This window comes from Rhinoderma darwinii, chromosome 2 (genome assembly GCF_050947455.1).
Source record: "Rhinoderma darwinii isolate aRhiDar2 chromosome 2, aRhiDar2.hap1, whole genome shotgun sequence".
NCBI lineage: Eukaryota > Metazoa > Chordata > Amphibia > Anura > Rhinodermatidae > Rhinoderma > Rhinoderma darwinii.
Genome location: NC_134688.1, coordinates 349,681,142 through 349,708,063, shown reverse-complemented (window position 1 = coordinate 349,708,063; position 26,922 = coordinate 349,681,142). Strand labels below are relative to the sequence as shown.

Sequence of the window (26,922 nt, the reverse complement as noted above, 5' to 3'; positions counted from 1 at the left end):
TCTTATATCATGTGTAGATTGGGCTATTATGCCCTCCCCCATATATGATATATGTTACAATCATGTGATTTTCTCTTTGATGTGGAGAGGGATTGTGGTTTTTCTCCATATCGGTATAATCTAAAGACGGTCATTGACTGTTGTTTGGCCAGCTGCTACTCCACTATGGGGGAGCAGCCTAGTGGGTCCACATACCCCATAGCCGTGACAGTACTGATGCAGTATTTATGTACTGAATTTTGTTCTTGTGCTGTAGTTATGTAATGAACTTACTAGCTTAGTTCTGGTGTTGTATTTAAGTTATGAGCTTGATTCTGGTACTGTAATTATGCATACCTCCCAACCGTCATGCATTCAAAGGGACAGTCCTGTATTCCAGGCGGTGTCCCGCTGTCCTGGGCGGCTGGGGGTTTGTCCCGCTGTTAACTATATCTGCTTCCTCTGGACACAAATACAGTTGAACCCTATTCTGAAGCAAGGAACCGTCAGCTCCTGGCTTCAAAATTAGTTTAGAGCGGAGGAGCAGATGGAGCTTTTCCGCTCTCCAAGGACTCCCCGGGCACAGCGCTATGCACTTTAAGCGCTGTGCTCCAGGAAGCCCTTGATGTCACTATCCATATATGGACAGTTACGTCAATGGCTACTCCTTGAGTGCAATCCCCGTTGCCAATGATCTGGCTGGGGATTCCGCTCCTAGAGGAAACCCCTGAGGTCACTGTCCATATATAACAGTGACGTCAGGGGCTCCTACTGGAGCAGAGTCGCCGCCGGAGTCGGCAATGGGGATTCCACTCAAGGGGTAGCCTGATGGACTGTGACATCAGGGCTTCCCTCTGGGTGCAGAATCCCCGGCCTATGCTTTGGCAGGTTATTCGGCTTCTAGAGGGAGTCCCAATGGCGATATCTAAAGGGGGTGGCGCTATCTTCAAAGGGTGTGGCACTATCTACATGGACACTGTGGCACTATATAGGGGCACTATATACAGGGGACACTGTGGTGCTCTTTACATGGGCACTATCATTGGCACTGTGTCACTATCTACAAGGGCACTGTCAATGGGGGCAGCTAATGGGGCATTATACTGTATAAGGGCAGCTAGGGGTGGCATTATACTGTATGGGGGCTGCTATGGGGGCATTATGCTGTATGGGGCAGCTTTGGGGGCATTAAACTGTATGGGACATCTAGGGGGCATTATGCTGTATGGGACATCTATGGGGGCATCATACTGTATGGTGGTATCTGTGTGGGCATTATACTGTTCGGGGGAATTATACTGCATGGGATAGTTATGGGGGTTTTATGCTGCATGGGGCAGCAATGGGGCATTATTCTGTATGGTGACAGCTATGTGGGCATTGTACTGTATGGTGGAAGTAATGGTGGCATTATACTGTATGGTGGAAGCTATGGGAGCATTATACTGTATGGGGGCAGCAATTTGGTATTATATTGTGTGGGAGGCACTATGGGAGCATGATATTGTGAGGGCTGAACCGGATGTGTATTGGTGGGGAATAAGTGGGATTAGAGGCATGGCTTAAAAGAAAAAAAGTTGCTGCAGAGCGCTGCGCATGCCGCATGGGTTGTCCCTCTTTGTGATACTAGAAAGTTGGGAGGTATGGTTACGTACTGAGCTTGGTTCTGATGCTGAATTAATGTTATTAGCGTGTTTCTGGTGCTGTGTTTATGTACTGAGCTTGTTGCTATATATATGTATTGAGCTTGATTCTGATGCTGTGTATATGTACTGAGCTTGGTTCTGGCGCTGTATTAATGTTATAAGCTTTGTTCTTGTACTGTAGTTATGTACTGAGCTTTGTTCTGGTGCTGTATTAATGTTATTAGCATGTTTCTGGTGTTGTATTTATGTACTGAGTTTGATGCTGTGTTTATATACGTAGTTTGGTTCTGTGCTATATTTATGTTCCTAGCATGGTTCTGATACTGTGTTTATGTACTGAGCTTCGCTCTGGTGCTGTATATATGTACTGAGCTTGGTTCTGTGCTGTATGTATGTACTAAGTATGGTTCTTTTAATGTATATATGTACACAGCTTTGTTCTGGTGCTGTATTTATATACTGAGCTTTGTTCTGGTACTGTATATATGAAATGAGTATTGTTCTGGTGCTTTATATATGTACTGAGCTTTGTTCTGGTGCTGTATTTATGTACTGAACTTGGTTCTGGTAGTGTATTTACGTACTGAACTTTGTTCTGGTGATGTATTTATGTACTCGGCTCAGTTCTGGAACTGTATATATATATATATATATATATATATATATATATACTGCATTTGGTTCTGGTACTCTATATATGTATTGACCTTGATTTTGGTGCTGTATATATACAGTATGTACTGAGGTTGGTTCTAGATCTGTATTTGTGTTCTGATTTTGGGTCTGGTACTTTATTTATGTACTGAGCTTTGTTCTGGTTCTGTATTTATGTACTGAACTTGGTTGTGGTCCTGTATACATATGTACTAAGCTTTACTCTGGTGCTGTACTTATGTACTGAGCTTTGTTCTGGAGCTGTATTTATGAACTGAACTTGGTTCTCATGCTGTAAATATGTACTGAGCTTGGTTCTAGTGTTGTATTTATGTACTGAGATTGGTTCTGTTGCTGTATTTATGTACTGATCTTTGTTCTGGAGCTGTATTTCTGTACTGATCTTGGTTCTGAGCTGTATTCGTGTACTGCCTCATCTGTCTACCACCCGACTCGCGCTCTACGTTCTGCCAACGACCTTAGATTAATATTCACCATAATCCGAACCTCCCACTCCCATCTCCAAGATTTCTCTCATGATGCACCAGTTCCCTGGAATGCTGTATACATATGTAATGAGCTAGGTTCTGGTGCTGTATTTATATACTGAGCTTTGTTCTGGTACTGTATATATGAAATGAGTATTGTTCTGGTGCTTTATATATGTACTGAGCTTTGTTCTGGTGCTGTATTTATGTACTGAACTTGGTTCTGGTAGTGTATTTACGTACTGAACTTTGTTCTGGTGATGTATTTATGTACTCGGCTCAGTTCTGGAACTGTATATATATATATATATATATATATATATATATATATATATATATACTGCATTTGGTTCTGGTACTCTATATATGTATTGACCTTGATTTTGGTGCTGTATATATACAGTATGTACTGAGGTTGGTTCTAGATCTGTATTTGTGTTCTGATTTTGGGTCTGGTACTTTATTTATGTACTGAGCTTTGTTCTGGTTCTGTATTTATGTACTGAACTTGGTTGTGGTCCTGTATACATATGTACTAAGCTTTACTCTGGTGCTGTACTTATGTACTGAGCTTTGTTCTGGAGCTGTATTTATGAACTGAACTTGGTTCTCATGCTGTAAATATGTACTGAGCTTGGTTCTAGTGTTGTATTTATGTACTGAGATTGGTTCTGTTGCTGTATTTATGTACTGATCTTTGTTCTGGAGCTGTATTTCTGTACTGATCTTGGTTCTGAGCTGTATTCGTGTACTGCCTCATCTGTCTACCACCCGACTCGCGCTCTACGTTCTGCCAACGACCTTAGATTAACATTCACCATAATCCGAACCTCCCACTCCCATCTCCAAGATTTCTCTCATGCTGCACCAGTTCCCTGGAATGCTGTATACATATGTAATGAGCTAGGTTCTGGTACTGTATTAATGTATTGATTTTGGTTCTTGTGCTGTATTTATGTACTGAGCTTGGTTATGGTACTGCTTGGGGAGTACAAGGCAATGGCGCATCCACGAAGGCTAGAGGAGGCTGGTAGTGACGTAGAATGGCCAAGGGATGTCAATGAAGGTCTAGGGGGGGCATTTAAATTGTCACTTTTTTCACTTTAGCCAGCAGAAAATCTTGATTTGGACCTGCCTTGCATGGCACCAAAGCTTTAATCCGAGACAACATTACGATTCGTGCAAGGGATTGGTCAGTTGGCTATTTTTAGGTACGTAGATATGGAATTCAAACGTATGTAATTTTTAAACAAAATCTACAATCTACAATCTAGTTTGACTTTCTGCAGCATTCAAAACAAAAATGTTTAGAGTTGAAGTAGTATAGCGAATGAGTCTTTTGTCCATCATACATAACAACATACTATATATTGATACTCTTTATAGGGCACATGGACTGTGAAATTGTCAGCTGCTTTATGATTAAAGCATAGAATCCAACTTTGTTTATGGCTACCATTCCATTAGCATGAAACACAACACATACTCTGATATTTATATCACATGACAGCATTATATTTCCGCTAACCGCTTTCATTTCAGTACTTATTATGAAAGAAAAATTCTGTTTGTCAAAAGTAAAATTAGCATGTGGCAGCAGGTGGAGTGAGGTACTGGAAAGAAAAGCAAGCATACACTGAGGTAATTACTACATTAACTAAGTTGCACTCACTGCAAGTGCATTGTAAACGTTAAGCGTAAAGGAAAAAGATTTTTTTAGATTTTGCAGTTTTTAGTTATTTTTTAAATGAAGAATTAATAAATTGCACTCGACCACATGTCAATGCCGCCCTAGGCAGCTGCCTACTTTGCCTACTCCAGCATTTCCATGCATTATACAGGCAATCCCTTTAAAGGGTATCGGTCACAGTTTTTTTTTTTTTATTACAATCAATTTTTTATTACAATATTTTCTCATGGGGAAATTCAATTTTTTTGGGCACTAAACCACCAGCATGTCATTATACTGTTGGGAAATAGTGTCCTAAAATGAAGTTATAATTCAGTGGGTGCTGTATATAAATTACCAGAGATGAGTTCTTAGGTAAGACCAGGTGTGACCAGGCCTAGACTTCATCTGAGCATGTGCAGTATGCCGTTGGACTCATCGTAAGACAATTCTCTGGTAATTTGCATTTAGTGCACACTGTATTATAACTTTTTTTTAGACTAAATGCTAAAAGGGACAGTATTGAGAGGATTATGTTTAGGACCCTATTTCTCAGCAGTAAAACGTCATGCTGGTAGTTTGGTGCCTTAAAATCTAGTGATAGGTTCTCTTTAAGGGCTTTGACCAAATGCATTCAATAGCCTAGTAGTGAATTTCAGGTTGCATTATGGATGAATCAGCAGTCAGCATGTAGAGGAGGTTGCTTATTTGTGTATTCTAAGAGGGCTGGACAGGGGTAGAATATATAATGAATATAAGCAGCAATTTTGATAAAGATACACAGATAAAATTCAGATGAATCACAATTTAATTTACGATATATAAAGAAAATAGCCTTCGTGTACTGGAGAATATATTTACTATATTATTCTACAATTATTGGTTGAAGCACATAGTAGAACAGTATTTTGGGGACAGCTGTGCTGTTATTATACTAATTTTGTATTTACATTTTTTCTAAGATTTATTTTCATTATTATTAGTTTTATCATTTATTATATAGGCTTTCTAAAACAGCATTATTAATTTATGTTTCAATAAAGAGGTAATCTTAAAGGCTATGTAAATCTTTGACGTTGTTGTTTTTTTTACTAAAGCAGTGTATTTTAAAGTTAGTGTTTTAGTGTTTAGTATTATGAACTTAGATGTCATCGATAACAGGTGGACCCTGCATGTTAGTAACATGCAGGACCCGCTGTCATCGAAGCCGTCAGTCCTGCTGACCTGACAGGTTCAGGTTTCAGAGCAAGTTCAACGTCTTCAAAGGTTTACATAATCTTTATGCTTAGTTTTTCATCTCTCTTTTTATAAAAATGTTCATCTCTTCATCCATTTTTATTAGGTTCTATCTGACATTCCTTTTAGGCCTCATACACAGAGTAGAGCTATGTGAAGGGCGCCTATATGAATGCATACGGTGTCCTTACAGCAATTTATGAAGCTGCTGGCACTATATGGGTCACAGTATGGTTCCTCCATAAGCTACTGTACTAAAAATACATTCTCCGCTACAAGCAATGCAATTCATACGGAATTCAACAGAAGATGCCTCTGGATGCCTCCATTTTCATTTGTTCAGAAGGACCCCATAGACTTTTTTAGACTTCTACTTTATACAATTCTGAGGTTGTACAGAACCCAAATACGGTAGTGTGCATGAGACCTTGTTTGAAATCCCTGAGCAAGACTTTATATTTTCCATTTTGTAAAAATCAATTTTTGACAAAATTCACAGAATTATACAAAAATTATAGATCATTAATGTCCCACTGATGTTGTATTGGAATTGTACATTTGACTATAAAACTGACCCATGAAATGTACCACCTATAATTATTTGGAGATGATTTTACTTCATCAATCTGTATCTACTTACCCATGTGTGCTCATCAGCTGGGAGGTTTCTGAATAGAAGAAACGACTGCTGCATCTTTATCATCTTCATCCATTCTATTGTGCATATAAAGAAATATAAAAATTAACATTTAATTTTTTAAGTGTAGACATTATCAGTACATTTTATCCTGTGTGCTCTTTAAAATACATTTCAAAACTTAAAGTGACATGTCCATCTCAGACATGTATGGCATATTCACAGGATTTGTGACGTTTAAAAGAGTCAGGCTGTTGGAGTAGGGGGAGTTGAGTGGGCTCCATTAAGGTTCTTTGGGTATTTGCATTGATTGTGGCTAATTACCTGCAAACCTGAGATGAGCTTTAAAAGGGCAAAGAGTTTGCGAGCTGCGGGCTAAGCGACAAAACTGTTGTGAGAAAAGGCAACTGTTGTGTTTTGTTTGCTATGCCAAAAACTGGAGATTGGTGAGCAATACTTCAATATTTTCAAATGTAATATCACAACTTTAAGGGGTGATCTTTATAATGCTTAACCCTTTCCTGATATCTGCCGTATTTATACGGCGGGGGTCAGGTGGGGAAGTATGGAACGGGCTCACGGGCTGAGCCCGCTTCATAGAACGAGCGTGTCAGCTGTGTGTAACAGTCGACACTTCAGTGTAACGAGCAGGACCCAGCACGTTTAATCATTTAAATCAATAGCCACCTCAGAGTCTAAGCCGTTAGAAACAGGGGGACTGCCCCCACTGTCGTGCCATTGCCTCCCCAGTGGCCAGACCGCTGGGTGACGATGGTTGACATGGCAGCCTGGAGGCCTAATCTTTGTACTCCTATGAAGCCCTGCCTCTGGCAGGACTTTATAGCAGACTGTCAGTATAATGATCTACTGCAATACATTAGTATTCCAGTATATAGTGCAAGCAATGATCGCTGATTCAAGTCACCTAGGAGTGTCTAGTAACAAAAAAGTTAAATACAGTTGAATGAAATTTTCTTAATATAAAAAAAGAAATATTCAAAGTAAAAAAAAAAACCTTTCCCCATTTTCCCTTCAGTGCAATGTAAAATAATGATAATAATAATAATAATAATAATAATAATAATAATAATAATAATAATAATAATAATAATAATAATAACATAACTGGTATAATTGCATTCATAAAAGTCCAAACTTTTACAATATAACATTATTTAACCTGCACGGTGAGCGCTTTCAGATTTTTTTTTATAAAACGCCAGAATTGCTGTTTTTTGGTCACTTCATCTCTCACAAAAAAATGGAATAAAAAATGATCCAAAGGTTTCATGTGCCCCAAAATGGTACCAATAGAAATTACAGCTCGCCCCACAAAGAATAAGCCCTGATATTGCTCAATCGACTCAAAAAAAAACGTATGGCTCTTAGAATATGGTGACAAACACACAAATTTTATTTTTAACAATCAGTTTTTTCATTTATAAGAGTAATGAAACATTAAAAAAAATATCTACATTTAATATCACTGTAATCCTATTCACCCACAGAATAAAGTTAACATGACGTCCAAAAAATTGAGGTATTGCTGTTTTTTTCCCATTCCGGACTGCAAATAATTTTTTTCCGGTTTCCCACTACAGTATATGGTAAAATAAATGTTGTAGTGAAAATATACTACCGTAGTAAACAATTGGTATGGTCCCACAAAAAAAATTTGAAAATAAATAAAGTGTACTAATAGTCATATAAGGCCAGTAGTATATCAGAAAAAAAATAGAGGTGGCTCTGAGATCATGTGGGAACAGACAACCCCATGCATATCGCCGGTCACAATAGCAGCTTCTTAGTAGAGATGGGTAATAAAACGTTAAAAGGGATGCTTTGAAAATTATTGTCAACCCTGGTGATAGGATCTTGGTTCTCGTGCCCACGGTGGAAAGTAAATTCTGGCAAAATGGCAAGGGACTTGAGAAAATGTGGAGAAGGTTGAAGAGGTAAATTGTCTTATCTATCAGGCAGTTTACAAGTTATAAGCCCTGCCCCAAATTTTTTTTTTATATGATCTTTAAATATAGATTATAGAATTAATTCACATGATATACACCACCCTCCTCCCCGTGTCCATGTGGTCAAAAAGTATTTTTTTTTTTTTTATATATTTCAAACTTTCATTTTTTTTATATGGTTGATCATACTATTTATTATCTCCTTCCTCTGCCTTCCATTTTAATACAATTCATCAATTATTTTCAGTGCATTACACCCAGAGATAAATATGACATCTAATGTTTAGCAATAACATATTTCGAAATTAATAACATGATAGGTACACATATTTTTTACCTTCCAGAACCATTAACATTTTCCAATAATCCCAGAATACAAAACGCTGTTTTGGGTACATTGTAAAACCAAAAGTATTATTAATGTTTATCTAATATTCATTGAATAGCATTTTAAATTAGGCATCGCCAAAGGAGATGTATCAGATCTACGCCCTCCTCTTTACGTTTTGGTCATTTTGAACAATCTCATTTCTTAATTTTATGTAAAAATTTAGGTGTGAAATATAATCTATGCATAACATTAAATTGTACTACTGTACTGTATTTTTGAGTGATTTTATCATCTATCAGCCCATTGTAAAGGTGCAAATGTCCCCAACTTCTGCCACCAATATTCACCTTTTTGAATCACTATTATACTATTTCAAACAGTCATTCCATAATTTAGTATATAGTTTACTAATAATACCTTTTTTCAACTGACATTTTTCTATACACTCAAAAATTGTCAATCCATTTATTTTTCTTCTTTTCCGAATTTAATGCATGATACATGACTATCGCTAAGTGCAAAGTTTTTTTTTATAGTGCTCAAAATTTCTAATAATTCTCTGTATCTTTAATCTTTATTAACTTCACTATACCTTTTTTCACCCAAAATATGTTCCTCCCTTATTTTCTTTTATTCCTTAAAGATATACAGTAAATTGTACCAAAAGAGTATGTTTTGTTAAAGCATCCTTTTTGCACAAGGTCATGCTCGATCCATCATCAGGGCCAGTGTTAGGGGGTAGCAAACTGGGCAATTAGCCAGGGCCCCATCCTCTTAGGGCCCCCTGCCAGCGGCTGCTACAGGGCCCGCGCCGCCCAGCCCATAACATTTAAGGGCTGGGCGGCACAGGCCCCCTCATGTCTGGTGGTGTCGCTAGCACCGGAGGGCGTAACTAGTAGTTAAAAAACCTCAGAACCCCCACAGCTCCTGCCATCCTGGGAAACTCATTCAGCGATCACCTGTCACTATAATAGGAAAAGGGTGAAAGCAACGAACTGTAGACCTGGATTGTATATACCAGCAGCCCCACGATGTAATCACCAATAAGGTGATAACTATCGAGGTAAGGTACCAGCAGGAACCACCCAGGAATACCACAGAGTGGGCACCAAGGTTGGATGACGTCCCATCCACAGGGAACCCAAGGATAGTGGAAATTGTACCAAAACCAAATATATCTAGAGATCATGGGTAACCTCCTCAAGGAAAAGGTACCAGGGGAAGAGAGGATAATTTTTATTCAATAGTTTAAATGTCTCCAAATACTATGTCAAATTATAAAAAAAATATTAACGCTTAGATACAGTTCACAAGGCACAGGGGCAATGACCGCCGGATGCAAATTAATGTTTTAAATTACAGTCCGGAGTTCCATCTTCACATTTCCTCAGTGTGGAGACTTTTACCAGTATATACACATAATCAATAAAAAAAAAAAAAAAAAAGGGGGAAAGCATCAGTTTTATTAATAACTTTTTTAAAAAAAAATTATATCATAACAGGCCAATTTAGAAGAAATGTCCTTTAAGGTACCAAACTTAGTTACTTGACACTTATGTTTAAACTTCAGTCCTACAGCAATTAGGTTGTGATACATACACAACCTAAAGGGTAGACAACTAGAAGAGAGGGCCCATCCTCTATCCCTTACGTTCCAAACAATCCAACTCGTAAATCCAGCGTAACTATAGCCTTTTTAGCATGGCTTCTCTATCACCTCCCCTCCTTAACATTGGAACTCCATCAATTATCCTAAATCTCAATTGAGAAACATTGTGACGATGACTATCAAAATTATGTGGAATGTGCAATTACAACTTCTTTTTTCGAATGGTGTATTTATGTTGATTATGTTAAAAGTCCCTACATTCTTGGGTAGTCTCATCCACATATAGTAGCTCACAAGGGCTACTTCGCTGACGAAGCTTCGGCGAAACGCGTGTCGGGTGTGCGGTGGTGTATTTGGTTCCTGTTCTTTTCTTTGGCGTTGGCATTCTTTTAGTGTACCACATATGTATTTCCTATTTAGGATTAACTACACACATTTGTTCATTATACTATGTATTCATACCTGTGTACTTGATTATTGTTTATGGCTACTAAGATTCATTTATACTATTATGTACCAACAATCTATATCATTATATACCCGTCATGAAAGACCTTGACACAGTCTGTATATCCGTATCATCTAACATGATTTTTCTGACTCCCTCTCTTTTTGTGAAGGCTGTATGCTCTATTTTAAATTTATTTTTGAATTTTTGAACTATGTTTCACAATAAAGTTTATATTTGAGTTTTACATAAAAAGGTTGTGTTGGTTCTCATTAGGTTATTTTGATTCTTCGTTTCACACGAATCATTGATATATATGGGTTGTTTAGGACATTTAACATTGGAACTCCATCAATGAGCCTAAATCTCAATTGAGAAACATTGTGATGATGACTATCAAAATGATGTGGAATGGGAAATTCCAACTTCTTTTTTCAAATGGTGTATTTATGTTAATTCAATCTGTTCCTGCATTCTTGGGTAGTCTCACCCACATATAGTAGCCCACAAGGGCACTGTATTAAGTAGACAACATATTCTGATTTACAAGTAAAATTATGTTTAATCAAATAACATTTACCAGGCTTTATACATTAATTTATTTCTACGATCGTGTTGTTTTTTGGAAGTACAACTCCAGGCTTCCCTCAGTTATTGCTATGTAAGTGATTTCTATGTAAACTGCTGAGTATATACTTTTCTTGTAATGTTTATATTAACTTGATTGCTGTTAACACTATTTTGCATATGGAATTGATGTTGTGATGTCATATCCCCTATATAAACTGCACTCTGCACTTTTTTTAACTGCTTGAAAAAGACCCACACCTAGGGTAGAAACGTCGCTGTATATTATGGTGGAATAAAGTAAATAAAATAAATAAAATTTGATACCACAAGAATCATGTACTATATATAAGAAGAGAGCTTGTAGCACTATATACAACAGGTGACGACGATACTGTATAGCACTATTTACAATGGGGGGAAGCTGTGTAGCGCTATATACAAGGGTGGGTGCTGAGTAGCACTATATAAAAGGGGGGGTGCTGTGTAGCACTATATAAAAGGGGGGGCTGTGTAGCACTATATACAACGGGGAGAGCGCTGTGTAGCACTATATGCAATGAGGAGCGTTGTGTAGTACTATATATAAGGGGGGTGCTGGGTAACACTATATACAGGGGGTGGCGCTGTGTAGCACTATACAATGGGGGAGCGCTGTGTAGCACTATATACAAGGGGGGCACTGTGTAGTACTATATAAAAAGGGGGCGCTGTGTAACACTATATACCAGGTGCACGCTGTGTGCCACTATATACAAGGGAGGGGGTTGTGTGGTGCTATATACAAAGGAGGGGCGCTGTGTAGCACTATATACAAGGGGCGTTCTGTGTGGCACTATCTACAAGGGTGAAGGGCTGTGTGGCAATATACAGGGGGAATTGCTGTGTGGCACTATATACAAGGAGGGCTGTGTGGCACTATATATACAAGGCACTATATATATATATATATATACAAGGCACTGTGTGGCACTATATAGAAGGGAGGAGGGCTGTGTGGCAATATATAGAAGAGGGGCTGTGTGGCACTATCTACTAAGGGGGGTTGTGTGGCACTATCTACTAAGGGGGGGTTGTGTGGCACTATCTACTAAGGGCGGGGTTGTGCGGCACTATATATAAGGGGGGAGGAGTGTGGCGTTATCTACAGGGGTCTGTGTGTGGCGCTGTCTACAGGGGGCACAAAGGGGGCATTATTGCTGTGGGGCAAAGTTACTGATGAGGTACTTTTATTGTGTCGAGCACTGTAGATTACGAGTTTGTTTAGGGGATATGGTATAGGTGTGGAGAATGCTTGAAAAGCGAGAAACCAACATGTCTGTGTGTCAAATTTTGCAGAGACAAGTTGTGGCTGGAATAAGTCATCACAGTGATCCGGGCCGGATGGAGAAAAAAAAGGGAAAGCGAATGACTCTAATTAGAGAAAACATCACCTGTGAGTCACTGGATATAAATGTGCTGTAATCAATTATATCATCTGCAGAGCTCCTGTGTATAACTGGCATCTACCTCTATATGGTCACTACATGGTGGTAATATTGGCCTTTGTATAGTGGTTTTTATTCAGTATGGGGGTATTATTCAGTAACAGTATGTGGTTATGGTGTGGAGGTATTATTCAGTAACGGTATGCAGGTAATCTGTGTGGAGTTGTTCAGATAGCACTAGTTTTTCTCAGGTGCTCAGAATAGGATCCCAACCCAGTTGAAGGAATGGAAAGAATTGTATTCGGCACACTCTTGGATAGGTAAAGTGAATTTTATTTTGATTTTTTTCGTGATGCCAGTGGCTATATGTGCAATGTTTCAGTCGATAGACCTTCATCGGGCACTGAGCTGTACTGGGGACTGTTTTCACGAAACTGGCGCTCTGTAAATAATGGCGGCATGCCACTTTCAATGGCGCCATTGAAAGCGGCAAGCCGCCATTATTTACAGAGTGCCAGCTTCGTGAAAACTGTCCCTAGTACGGCTCAGTGCCCGATGAAGGTCTAACGACCGAAAAGTTGAACATATAGCCACTGGCGTCACGAAAAAATAAAATAAAAATACAATTCACTTTACCTATCTAAGAGTGTGCCGAATACAAATCTTTCCAGTATGCAGGTAATATTTTATCTGGTATAGTGGTATGATTTAATAACTGTATATGCATATAGATATTTTTTTTCTGTGTGAGGGTAGACATATGCTTTGGGTATTGCAACACTCCTGGACGCGCTAGAAATCAGTGATGCAGTTCTCTGCACTCCGCCTTCTGAATTGACTGCATTATTGATCCGTTCTGTAAGGTTTTCGTTTTTTGGACAGAATTAATAGCGCAGTTTCTGTCATAAAAACATAAACCCTGCGGAACGGAGGCAAACGGAAACCATTTGCAATGGAAACATTACCATTGAAATTAATGGTAATGTAAACAGAAGCTATGGTTTCCGTTTGGTTTGCGTTCATGTGTTCTTCTAATGGAAAGGTCTGACAGAAGCCATCAATGGAACCCCTATGCAGATGTAAACAGTCCCTAATTCAGCATTTGGGGCCCCACTTTTAGCCTTGCCCAGGGCCACATTTTTTCTAAAACCTGCCCTGTCCATCATTACTCCTGTTGGGAATTCGCAAGTCCTCAATGTACCTGATTCCAAAAGTTTGTAGATATTATCAAACTTATTTTTAGCCCAAACATCAGACAGAAAAACATTCAACATTAACCCCTTTACGACATGTCACAAACCGGTACACGGAAGCCGTTAAGCGGAAGTATGGAGCGAGCTCATGGGCTGAGCTCGCTCCATACTCCGCGAGTGACGGCTGTATACAGCCGACACCTCACTGCAACGGGTGACGGCTGTGTTATACAGCTGACACCTCACTGCAACGGGTGGAATCAAAGAGGGTAATTCCGCCATTTAACACCTTAAATGCCATGGTCAATCGCGACCACGGCATTTAAATTGTTACAATCAGGGGGCAACCACTCGAACATGGCACCCCGCCCTCCGCGACGGGATCGGCTGGTGACGACGGTTGTTATGGCAGCCTGGGGGCCTAATGAAGGCCCCCAGGGCTGCCATCTTTGTACTCAATTGAAGCTCTGCCTCTGGCAGGGCTTCAAAGGAGACTGTCAGAATCACGATAAACTGCAATACATTAGTATTGCAGTATATCATGCAAGCGATCCAGCGATCGTCGATTCGAGTCCCCTAGGGGGACTAATAAAAAAAGTAAAAAAGGAATAAAAAGTGATCAAAAAGTCACATGTACCCCAAAATTATATCGGTGAAATCTACATCTTGCCCCGCAAAATTGAAGTCCTCACAACTCTAAATTGATAGAAAATTAAAATAGTTATGGCTCTCAGAATATGGCGACACAAAACATATTTTTTTTGCAAACAGTTTTATTTTTTTAAAAAGTGGTAAAACATAAAACAAAACATATAAACTTGGCATCACCGTAATTGTATGAACTTGTAGAATAATGTTAATATGTCGTTTGTGGACGACGTAAAAACAAAACCCCCCGAAAAATAGTGTAATTGCTTTTTTTTGCCCATTTCACCCCACAAATAATTTCAGATTCCCAGTGCATTATGCGGTACAATAAATTGTGCCATGAAAAACTACAACTCCCGCAAAAAATAAGTCCTCATATTGCTATGTTGACGAAGAAATAGAAAAGTTATGGATTTTGGAAGGCGGGAAGTTAAAAACAAAAATGAAAAAACTCAAATTGGCCTGGTGATTAAGGGGTTAAAAACATTAAAGAGACAAAGCAGTTTGTACAGAGCAATAGAGATGTGTTTTCTGAACTACTGGGTTAATCAAAGTTGATCCAACATCATAACATAATCAGTGGTCAGACCACAAGCCTTACAGAGTACCCGAGGTTAGTCGTAAAGCGATTTCTGTAGTGCAAATGATGTTAGAACTGAAGGTTATAGAAGATTCACATAGAAACTTGTCCTAATCCTAAAACCTGATGGCAGTGTAAGTTTGTTGTAATGACTTTAGGAAGCTGTTTATCTAATGTCTCGAGTGGATGGCTGATTGATAGACTGGGCAATGTCATGTATTTTACTACATTAGACCTTGCCTTTGACAGATAAAGCCAAAGAAAAAACATTCTAGAGCAACATCCTAATGAAAAATATTCGAAAGGAAATCTTCAATATGTTGTCCTTCTAATTGATTTGCATAGGGCTTCAGTCAAATTCATGTGGTTAATAGGCAGGATTTTAATGCCACATCTAAAAGACGGTGATGTGATCATACATACTGTAGTCCTGATTTGGAGAACCCTCTACCAGGGTTGAAGCAATTTTAAACTCTATTAGAGAAGCAAGCATGGCAGCAAATACTGGGGTACACGACTGTGCAAATTGTTAGTAAGCTTTAAATGAAGAAAATTGAGAACAATCAGAACTGGCCCAGGTCTGTAAACAAAAACGAGGGCATTCCAGGGCTTAAGAAAATGGTTTATTGAACATTTTGCCATCAGAGCAAGCCAATGTTAATTATACTAGATTATTTTTCATTGGAGTCGGAGCTGTGTTGTCCCAAATGACGGGTAAGATTAAACAGAGGGTTCATGGCATGAAAAAGTTTACGTTTTCCGCACAGCCTAGACCCTTGCATGTGAATGCAGATGCCCTATCTAGGTTCTACTTTCTAGAGGCAAAGAGTGTTCCACCCACAAGGGGGGCGGATATGCAACAGGACCAGGGAAAAAGGGATTGAAGGTGTATACAATTCACCCAGGTTCCTGTCTTATACATTTTAAAAACAGCTAAGGGATATATAAAAGTAGCAAGGGCAGTATATGTTTCCCTGAATTTGTATAACATAGTTCCCTTTGAATTCATTGATTGTAGTTATCTTGTGTGCTCTGAGCCAACCAAATACTGTACAACCAAATACCACCATCCTGCCGCTTTTACTGCCCCTTTCACAACATGCAGTCTCACAGTCACACTGAGGAAAAGACAGCTGAAGGCCCTAATAGATTATCGTCTGAATTTTCATATAATCGTTCAAATGTACGAGATGATCGCCATGGGCATAGCGTGGAACGATCGAACGATGAAAGATAAAACTTTGGGATCCCATGGATCGGCAACAACTACCTGAGTGAAAGATTATCGTACTTCGCTGCCGCATCCCTTCATCTAATCAGAAATCTTGCAGTCGTTAGCAGATCAGTCATTTGCACTCCACCTACAAGCTCAATAATATTTGTGAGTAATTGCTGTATGGGCGAACGAGAAATTATCACAGTAATGACTAAATAGCAAAAATCTTTAGCAATTATTGTCATGACAATTAAAACGCAACCAACTCGATAAATCACCGCTTGTCGCTTGTTAATGAAAGAATCCCCCTGTCTAATAGATCCATGAATCTTCCTCTTCCCTTTTCCCCCTGTCTGCTATTTACTTTAGATTTTTGGGGACTGAAAAAGTTTCTTAACATTTATAGAGAGCTTGCATGAAGGGAAAGTGGAAGTACAGGCTGTTGAAAGGTGAGGACGATGTAAGTTTCCCCTAATAAGATATATTACAAAGTTTCATACATTCCCATGTACCACAGATTGGTGCACAAATGTAAAAAAAAAAAACAAAAAAAAAAAAACACATTCTGAGAAAAAAAAAAAAAAAAAGGGTGATTCTATTGAAATTGATAAAGTATATAATAAAGTTAGAGTTCAATTGATTCTTCAACTGCTTTTTTTAGCACGTTTGGAAATCCTGAAAAGATGGATTTCATTTAGATCTCCCCACCTTCGTGAATGGAAAGGGCGGGTCTATAAGATTTTGCTATATGAAAAATCATATTACTTTGGTAAATTTATAAGAGACAAATTTTATAGTAAATGGAAACCCTGGTTTATTAACTTAACTGATGAAGAAAAAAACCTATGTTCTGAGCTCGAATAAAGGTCTTTCTTTTATTTTTTTTTATTTTTTTATTTTATTACTATTATTCATTTATTTTTATTTTTTTATCTCCACTTATATTTGGGGGGTGGGGGTTGGGGTATTTTATATGTCTGATTTGATATGTAATATCTTTTGTTGTACTATAAGACAGAACAGAAAAACTTAAGACATGATTGAAAAAAAAACATTATGAGAAAACATTTATGAGCAAATAAAAAAAACAAAAAAAAAAATAATAATAATAACCCCTTTCTTTTGTTTTTCTCATAGGGGTTACCTGATACAACCGGTATGTATTAGAAATGAAGACTGCTCATTGTTCCCCCAACATCGTCTGTCAGAGAAGAGAAGGATCGGAGAGGTTGGATTTTAAATTGCCTGATCCATTGTTCTACCGAGGAGAGAATCCATGCTAAAGGTGTCTGGCAGCCGCTTTTCCCTAGTGAAATAAATATGTACGCTCACACATATGCTTATGGAGAAGGAGTGCTGTCAGGTCACAGTCAAGTTTAAGGCCACCTTTTATTTCTCTGTAGCCACGGGGAGAGAGAAATCACAACCAGAGAGACCAGCTGAGCCTCTAATTTTTTTTAGTTATCGCTCAGACAAGACTAATAAATAATGAAACATTCATGAACATTTCCTTTATTTCTTCTACATACTTAAAATCACTACAAGTGCAACTATACACCTTCCTATGCAAATTTCTAGGTGCACAACCAGTACCGACTTGCCTGCTTGTCCGGGTAAAGCAGAACCTATGCAAACATGCTGAAACTGCAGGTTTCATTGACATCATTTGGAAATAGCTAGTGAATCACTCTTGTGGTACACAAATCTTGCGATATCCCTGACCGCGACCCCATATTTTGGGTCCTGCTTCAGCATTTATTGAATTTTAAGAATAGTACTTCAAATTAGTTTGGTGTGATTCTCATATGTTGCAGTAAACAGTTTTTTTTACCTGGTCTGGGAAATCGAGCCACGCCACGTCCTGTTTCAAATACACATCACGTCCCGTTTCAACAAGTTGATTTGTTATTTTTTCGATGTTCCTCATATATTCATTATCCTAACTACAAATTCTGTTAGGGTACACTACCGTTCAAAAGTTTAGGGTCACTTAGAAATGTCCTTATTTTTGCAAGAAAAGCACAGTTTTTTTCAATGAAGATAACATTAAATTAATCAGAAATACACTCTATACATTGTTAATGTGCTAAATGACTATTCTAGCTGCAAACGTCTGGTTTTTAATGCAATATCTACGTAGGTGTATAGAGGCCCATTTCCAGCAACCATCACTCCAGTGTTCTAATGGTACATTGTGTTTGCTAACTGTGTTAGAAGGCTAATGGATGATTAGAAAACACTTGAAAACCCTTGTGCAATTATGTTAGCACCGCTGTAAACAGTTTTGCTGTTTAGAGGAGCTATAAAACTGACCTTCCTTTGAGCTAGTTGAGAATCTGGAGCATTTCATTTGTGGGTTCGATTAAACTCTCAAAATGGCTAGAAAAAGAGAGCTTTCATGTGAAACTCGACAGTCTATTCTTGTTCTTAGAAATGAAGGCTATTCCATGCGAGAAATTGCCAAGAAACTGAACATTTCCTACAACGGTGTGTACAACTCCCTTCATAGGACAGCACACACAGACTCTAACCAGAGTAGAAAGAGAAGTGGGAGGCCCCGCTGCACAACTGAGCAACAAGACAAGTACATTAGAGTCTCTAGTTTTAGAAATAGATGCCTCACAGGTCCTCAACTGGCAGCTTCATTAAATAGTACCCGCAAAACGCCAGTGTCAACGTCTACAGTGAACAGGCGACTCCGGGATGCTGGCCTTCAGGGCAGAGTGGCAAAGAAAAAGCCATATCTGAGACTGGCTAATAAAAGGAAAAGATTAATATGGGCAAAAGCACACGGACATTGGACAGAGGAAGATTGGAAAAAAGTGTTATGGACAGGCAAATCGATGTTTGAGGTGTTTGGATCACACAGAAGAACATTTGTGAGACGCAGAACAACTGAAAAGATGCTGGAAGAGTGCCTGACGCCATCTGTCAAGCATGGTGGAGGTAATGCGATGGTCTGGGGTTGCTTTGGTGCTGGTAAAGTGGGAGATTTGTACAAGGTAAAAGGGATTTTGAATAAGGAAGGCTATCACTCCATTTTGCAACGCCATGCCATACCCTGTGGACAGCGCTTGATTGGAGCCAATTTCATTCTACAACACTGACAATGACCCAAAGCATACCTCCAAATTATGCAAGAACTATTTAGGGAAGAAGCAGGCAGCTGGTATTCTATCCAGCACAGTCACCAGATCTCAACCCCATAGAGCTGTTGTGGGAGCAGCTTGACCGTATGGTACGCAAGAAGTGCCCATCAAGCCAATCCAAATTCTGGGAGGGCCTTCTGGAAGCATGGGGTGAAATTTCTCCCGATTACCTCAGCAAATTAACAGCTAGAATGCCAAAGGTCTGCAATGCTGTAATTGCTGCAAATGGAGCATTCTTTGACGAAAGCAAAGTTTGAAGGAGAAAATTATTATTTCAAATAAAAATCATTATTTCTAACCTTGTCAATGTCTTGACTATATTTTCTAGTCATTTTGCAACTCATTTGATAAATATAAGTGTGAGTTTTCATGGAAAACACAAAATTGTCTGGGTGACCCTAAACTTTTGAACGGTAGTGTATATATATATATATATATATATATATATATATATATATATATAAAATAAATGTGTATAATGTGTGTTAATAAAGTTTGTAAATATATTTTAGTAAAAATTATTTTTATGTTACGCAGAATCCACATGTAAACTATTACATCTAAGTTCCTAACTTAGAAATGATAGTTTACAGGTGGATCCTGTGTGTCAGACACGCAGGGCCTGCTGTCGCTGAATCCGTCAGGTCTATGGGACTGACGGATTCAGTGAATAGCGCTGGATACATCTGCTCTGTATAGAGAATACAGAGCAGCTGTATCTAAAAAAAAGTAAAATAATTTTTAATAAAAAAGTATTTACAAAGTTTATTAACACACACTAAGGCCTCATTTACACGAACGTAATATACGCGCGTGCGACGCGCGTGCTTTGCACGCATGTCGTACGCACCTATATTAGTCAATGGGGCAGTTTAGACGATGCGTGAATTGCGCTCAGCGCGTGTGCGCAGAAAAAAACTCACGACATGTTCTATAATCGTGCGTTTTTCGCGCACTCACGCACCCATTGAAGTCAATGGGTGCGTGAAAACCACGCATGCCGCACGGAAGCACTTCCGTGCGAACTGCGTGATTCGCGCAAGAGCTGTCAAACTCCTGAATGTAAACAGAAAAGCACCACGTGCTTTTCTGTTTACAAACATCCAAACGGAGTGTCAAATTCGAGATGAGCGCACCGAACTTCACCGGGTTCGGCCAAACTCGTTTTGACCGAAACCGGTAAAAAATGTTCGGGTACGCGACGTCAGGAGACAGTCTCTGTCCACGGTGCTGAAAGCGTTAAACTGGTTCAGCACCATGGACAGTGACTTCCGCTCCGAAAATCCATGAACCTGTAAAAAAAAAAAGACGTTCTGACTTACCGATAACTCCGGTCCGACCTCCCGGGATGACAGTTAAGTCCAAGTGACAGCTGCAGCCAATCACAGGCCAAGCACAGGCTGCAGCCAATCACAGGCTGCAGCGGTCTCATGGACTGCGGCGTCATCCTGGGAGGTGGGGCCGCATGACAAGAGAGGGACGCGTCACCAAGGCAACGGCCGGGAGCCCGGACTGGGGGAAGCAGGAAGTTCTTGGTAAGTATGAAAGTCTTTTTTTATTCACAGGTTGGTGTATATTGTGTTCGGCATTCACTGTCGAGGGTGCTGAAAGAGTTACTGCCGATCAGTTAGCTCTTTCAGCACCTTGGACAGTGACGGACGTCGACTAGCCTCATCTCTATGATGGCGGCTGCGCGAAAATCACGCAGCCGCGCATCATACACGGATGACACACGGAGCTGCCAAGTGCCTTTTGCGCGCGCAAAACGCAGCGTTTTTTGCGCGCGCAAAACGCACACGCTCGTGTAAATGAGGCCTAATACCCATTTTTTTTTTTTTTTAAAAGTACACTTTCGAACATTTACATAGCCTTTAATCATGTTTTTGGCACTTCACAACATCTGTAATGATCGTATGGTGTCAGCATACCAGCTTTGGAAAATTGCTGTCCAAAAGCCAGTTTGTGCACTATTCATTGTAAGTTCAGTCTTGCGCCCAGCGTGTAAGAAATTCACACATATTTGTTATCGCTGAAGTTGGCAGTAGTTGCCAAAGATGTATTCATGTGTTTACCCAGTGCCATGCACGAATGTCAAAAAACTTCTTTTAAAAAAAGTTAAATATATCTATTATTTTTTACACCATGTGGAAGCCCAATATTTTCTGACAAAAACAAGACCAAATACATGTAGGAATAGAAGAATAATTTACTTTTAAATTGGCACATGGCTAAAACTTGAAAATGGGCCTGGTCAGGAAGGGGGTAAAGCTTCTGGTCGGAAAGTGGTTAAAATAGTACAAGAATACAAACATCTGTAACCCCCCCCCCCCCTCAAACCCTCCCCTCCCATCAGTATAGCAGAATTACATATAAGTGAGCATCCACATCAAAACAGACTATATATCAAAATTATGAGCACCCCTCCAGCCAGGAAGATACATAGCAACATGGTGAAGAAGATAGGAAAGTCATACACCGTCACTTGTCCACAATAATACATCTATGATCATACCAGATTCTGATCTCGAACTAGTGTTAGACGTTCTAGACTAGGTGAACCCAACCAGGCTCCCCAGATTTCAGCAAATTTCTTAGCACAGTTTTGTTTCAAGTACACACATTTTTCTAGATGGAGAGGTAAATTTACTCTAGTAAAAAGCAAGGCGTACATTTTAACCATTTCTTATACAACAGGTACATTTTTATACAAGCGACATAATATAACTTGCATTTAAATAGGAACATACTGTTCCAGTCTGTGTCATACATTTATGACTCCTCCACTGCACATGTACTGGCATCCTTCACTCTTTACTGCGCATGCCCAGGAGAGGACCAATCTCGTATCAGGGCTACTTGGCAATGCCAGCCAGCTAAGGGCATGTCAATAACTCTCTATGTTATACAGTTGGTTATCTACTGAAGCTCAAAGAAGCAGACCCAAAGTAACATTAAACTTCTGTGGTATAACAAATGGATAAAATGTACATCTTGTTTTATAAGAATGTACCTGTGGTATAAGAAATGGTTAAAATGTACACCTTGCTATTAGTTAACAAGGCGAGAAATTTCCCTACCACTACTTTGCCTCCCTATTTTAACCACTTGAGAGGGAAGATTGTATGAAAAGTGTGTGCTGCCTATTGTTTTAAAGTATTATAGGGGTCTGGTCTGGGATGCAAAGTAATCTAGGAGTCTGGTCTGGGGTCTGAAATCTATTAATGAGTCTGGTCTGGGATCTTACTTAGGGTGGCACTTTCTAGTTATGCCCCTAATTTAAATATTTATTAATTGAACGTATAAGGGCAGATCTGTTAAAAATGGCTTAAAGATAGCTAGCCTAAAGCTAGAGGTGTTAGGCTGAATATGTGCCAAATTTTTCAATGACAAGCACACTGTTTGATATACAGTTACATCCAGAATTATTTGGACAGTGACACAAGTTTTTGCCATTTTAGCTGTTTACCAAAACATATTGAATATACAGTTATATAATCGATATGGGCTTAAAGTGCAGACTCAGAGCTTTAATTTTAGGGTATTCACATCCTACTTTGAGGAAGGGTTTAGGAATTACAGCTCTTTAATATGTAGCTGGCTCTTTTTTCAAGGGACCAAAGGTAATTGGACAATTATCTCAAAAGCTATTTAATGGGCTGCATGGACTATTCCCTCATTAATGCATCATGAATTAAGCAGGTAAAAGGTCTGGCGTTTATTCTAGGTGTGGCATTTGCATTTGGAAGATGTTGCTGTGAACCCACAACATGAGGTCTCAATGCAAGTGAAACAGACCATCGTTAGCCTTAAAACAATAACAAAATCCATCAGAGAGGTAGCACAAATGTTAGGCGTGGCCAAATCAACAGTTTGGTACATTCTTGAAAAAAAAGAGCGCACTGGTGATCTCGTGAATTCCAAAAGGCCTGGACGTCCACGGAAGTCAACAGTGGTGGATAATCGCAGAATCCTTTCCACGGTGAAGAAAAACCCCTTCACAACATCTACCCAAGTGAAGAACACTCTCCTGGAAGTAGGTGTATCAGTATCTAAGTCTACCATAAAGAGAAGACTTCATGAGAGAAACTACAGAGAGTTCACCACAAGGGCAAACCATTAATCAGCCTCAAAAAAAAGAAAGGTCAGATTGGACTTTGCCAAAGAACATCTAAAGAAGCCGCCCAGTTCTGGAACAGCATTCTTTGGACAGATGAAACTAAGATCATGGGTAGTGATTAAAATTTAGAGACATATAAGATGTTTGAGATAAAACAGTTTATGATCAATTAGAAGTGTCCTAGATCATTGTATTCATTAACCCTTTTACTGCCCGGAAAATTTTCACACTTTTGACATACAGATGTTTCCACCCTTAATTTTTCTTGAATGCCGTAAAGTAATACAATTTGTCATGATACTAATTCAATACACTCTCGCACCATCCATTAAACATGGGTGTCTGTGGGCGACGGATTGGCAACGGGATACATATGATGGATGCCATCTGTAGGCAATCCGTCACGCATAGATTTCTATTTCTTTAAAAAATAGTATACATTTAACGTGTATTTTTTTTACTGGATGGCTGTGTCATATAAATTTTTTACCAATCTATGGGCGATCGATGGCTGATGGATGGAACTGTCAGAGGCTTCCGTTGGAGGTATACGTTTCTTTTACATGTTTGTTTAACATCTCGCACCACATCTCGAGATATCTCGGGTTTAGAGAGAAAGTCAGGTGGACACATCTGTACACAAATAAAACCAAAATTATAACAAATAAAAATCTTGTTATACCCTCACACCCATATATTTTATAAGAGTAGTTACTGGCACATTGTAAATGCCAGTCAGCACCTTACACTGATGGGCATCATCATGTCATTTTCGATCAATGCGTAAAGTTGTCAAAAAAATGCATCAAATTTATGTTTGTGGCTAAAAGTCTCTGACACAAACAGAGCTAGAGATGCTCAACCACTCTAAAAAAAAAAGTTTAAAGGCTATAAACACCTTTGAAATAATGTTGTTTTCTTTTTGTTAAACAAAAATATCTATCAGTGTGATTGGTGCAACTTTTAAGATACTTTTTATTAAAAATTATTTTAACTTTTTGAAATACAGTTGCTTTGTATTCTGTATACAGAGCAGCTGTATCATGCGCTAAGACCTGAATCTATCAGGTCAGCAGCACTGACAGGTTCAGTGAAAGTGGGTCCTGCGATGTGATCCACCTGTTATCGATCACATCTAAGGTATGAACTTAGATGGGATCGATAATAGCTCGATCCTGCGTGTCCCTACTGTAAATGAACCCATCAGTGCCGCTAACCTGTAGGATACAGGTTTCAGTGTTAGATACAGCTGCTCTGTATACAGTATACAAAGCAGCTGTATCTCAAAAAGTTAAAATAATTTTTAATAAAAAGTATTTTGAAAGTTGCACCAATCAAACTGATAAACATTGTTATTTAAACAAAAAAAAAATTGTCATAGGTATACATAACCTTTAAGATGTGCAGAGTTCCTACATGCCACTTATGCCTACATGCACATATCATCACATAATCACCAGAACTCAATCTCTGCGATCCAGATGTCAGTAAATATCCGAGTCATGGATTCCACAAAAGTCCTGATTAGGTGCATGTGCTTGGATGTGTAACTGCTCATCCCCCAGTAGTACAAAAAAAAAAGACCCCCCTGAAATGTCCTCATCGATTAGTTAGAGGGTAAGAGGGGTGGTAAGATAAGTTCCTGTATATACAGGGAAAGAGATGACAGTAACAGGTTTAGATATTTCTTACTACTCTCACTTGCAGCTTCCCCGCTCCCAGCCCTCTTTTATACAAGCACAAACACAAAACTAGGCTTAAGCCCTTATATTCTAGCTGCGGAATGCATTTAATGTCATCACATATAACATACGTCCTTGGCAGTATAAGGGTGAAGCAGTTTCCCAGTGACAATATAATATATAGGGAATAACACTATATCTGACCATTATATGACTTGTATCCTGCATTCACCAGTTTTCCCCCTCTGTAGACTCTATTTTTAATTGTCAGTTTAAGGCTGGGTTCACACAGAGTTTTTTGCAGGCGGAAATTCTGCCTCAAAATTCCGTTTGGAAGTTTGAGGCAGATTTTCCTCTCCCTGCGCACCGATTTTCGCTGCGTTTTTCGCCCATAGCCATTGAGCACGGCAGGCATAAAACTCTGCGAAATACGCTTTCTCTGCCTCCCATTGATGTCAATGGGAGGTCAGAGGCGTAAACGCCCGAAGATAGGGCATGTCCCTTCTTTCTCCCGCGAGACGGTTTTACCGCTCGCGGGAAAAAGACGCCTTCGCCTCCCATTGAAATCAATGGGAGGCATTTTCGGGCCGTTTTTTACGAGTTTTGCGGCCCAGTTTCCGCATAAAAAAAACTCGTAAAAAAACTCTGTGTGAACCTAGCCTAACTGAGCTTAGCTCCTTAGGGAATGGAGAATACCTGCTATGAGATCTCTCATACATTGCACACACAGAGTGGAGGAGATCCTGCTCTCCTACAAATGTAGCCAAGTTTATCTTGACTGATACCTTGCTGCAGCATGATATCACACAACAAAAGCCATTGAACAGCCATTGAAAAACTCAAGTTAAAGTTTCTTGTCACTGTATATTTAATGCGTTAAAAGTCAAGATAAAGATGGCTACATTTGTATCTTCTGTAGAACAACCTCAGAAGCAGCAAGAGTATCGGGGACATTATACAGCAGTACTGAGCAGTGTATCTGTGGATCCAGCACTGGGATTAGATAAAACACTTACTAGAAGCTGCAGCAGCGTCTGTCTCTCTGCATCTTTTTCACTCCAGCAGCTCCATTCTCCTTCCCCCTCCCCATGGACTTCTATTGATAGCAACTGTAAACTGATCCCTCAGTGTATGTACTCCTGTGTAAGAATTATATCAGTTAGTTTAGAGTAAGTTATCAGTGCAGGACTCAGGGTGGGCAGTACTGAGGTCTGATAAATGGAGAAAGTACAACGTTTCTTATCTTCACTTGTACTATTGATTTATGTAGGGAAAAAAATGTAAAGCACGTGACGAGGTTCTGTGATGCAAGGTTTTACTCCCCTTAAAGACGCAGCATATTTCGGGCTTTAGGGATCGAGCATTTTATTTATCTCCGCATTTCCGAAAGCTTTATGTTACAGCTGACACAGCTCCTGTACTTGTGCTATCCAGAGCACTGTACAGTTACAGTACATCCTGCCAGCGCTGTAAATTTACAGCTTTGTGCGGGAAGGGGTTAAATGTGTTTTGTAAGTTGTTACAATTTTTAACAATGGCTGCAAATGTCCTGAAAAAAAGGAAAATCAGTACTCACCTATTTTTTTCCCCATCGAATCAACACTGACATTTCAGCAGTCCTCCCGTTGTTTGTTTACATGTGGACAGCATATGACTGCTGTAGCCAATCAGAAGGCTCA

The 26,922-nt window shown here is 39.2% G+C and overlaps 1 protein-coding gene across 1 annotated transcript in view; it reads right to left on the bottom strand.

Moving 5' to 3' along the window:
• LOC142741315 (potassium voltage-gated channel subfamily A member 10-like) overlaps positions 1–26,922 on the bottom strand; it is a 52,232-nt gene that overhangs the window by 5,531 nt on the left and 19,779 nt on the right. The window contains 1 exon segment of the mRNA XM_075850689.1: positions 6,313–6,386. The gene's annotated coding sequence lies outside the window, so the exon portion shown is untranslated.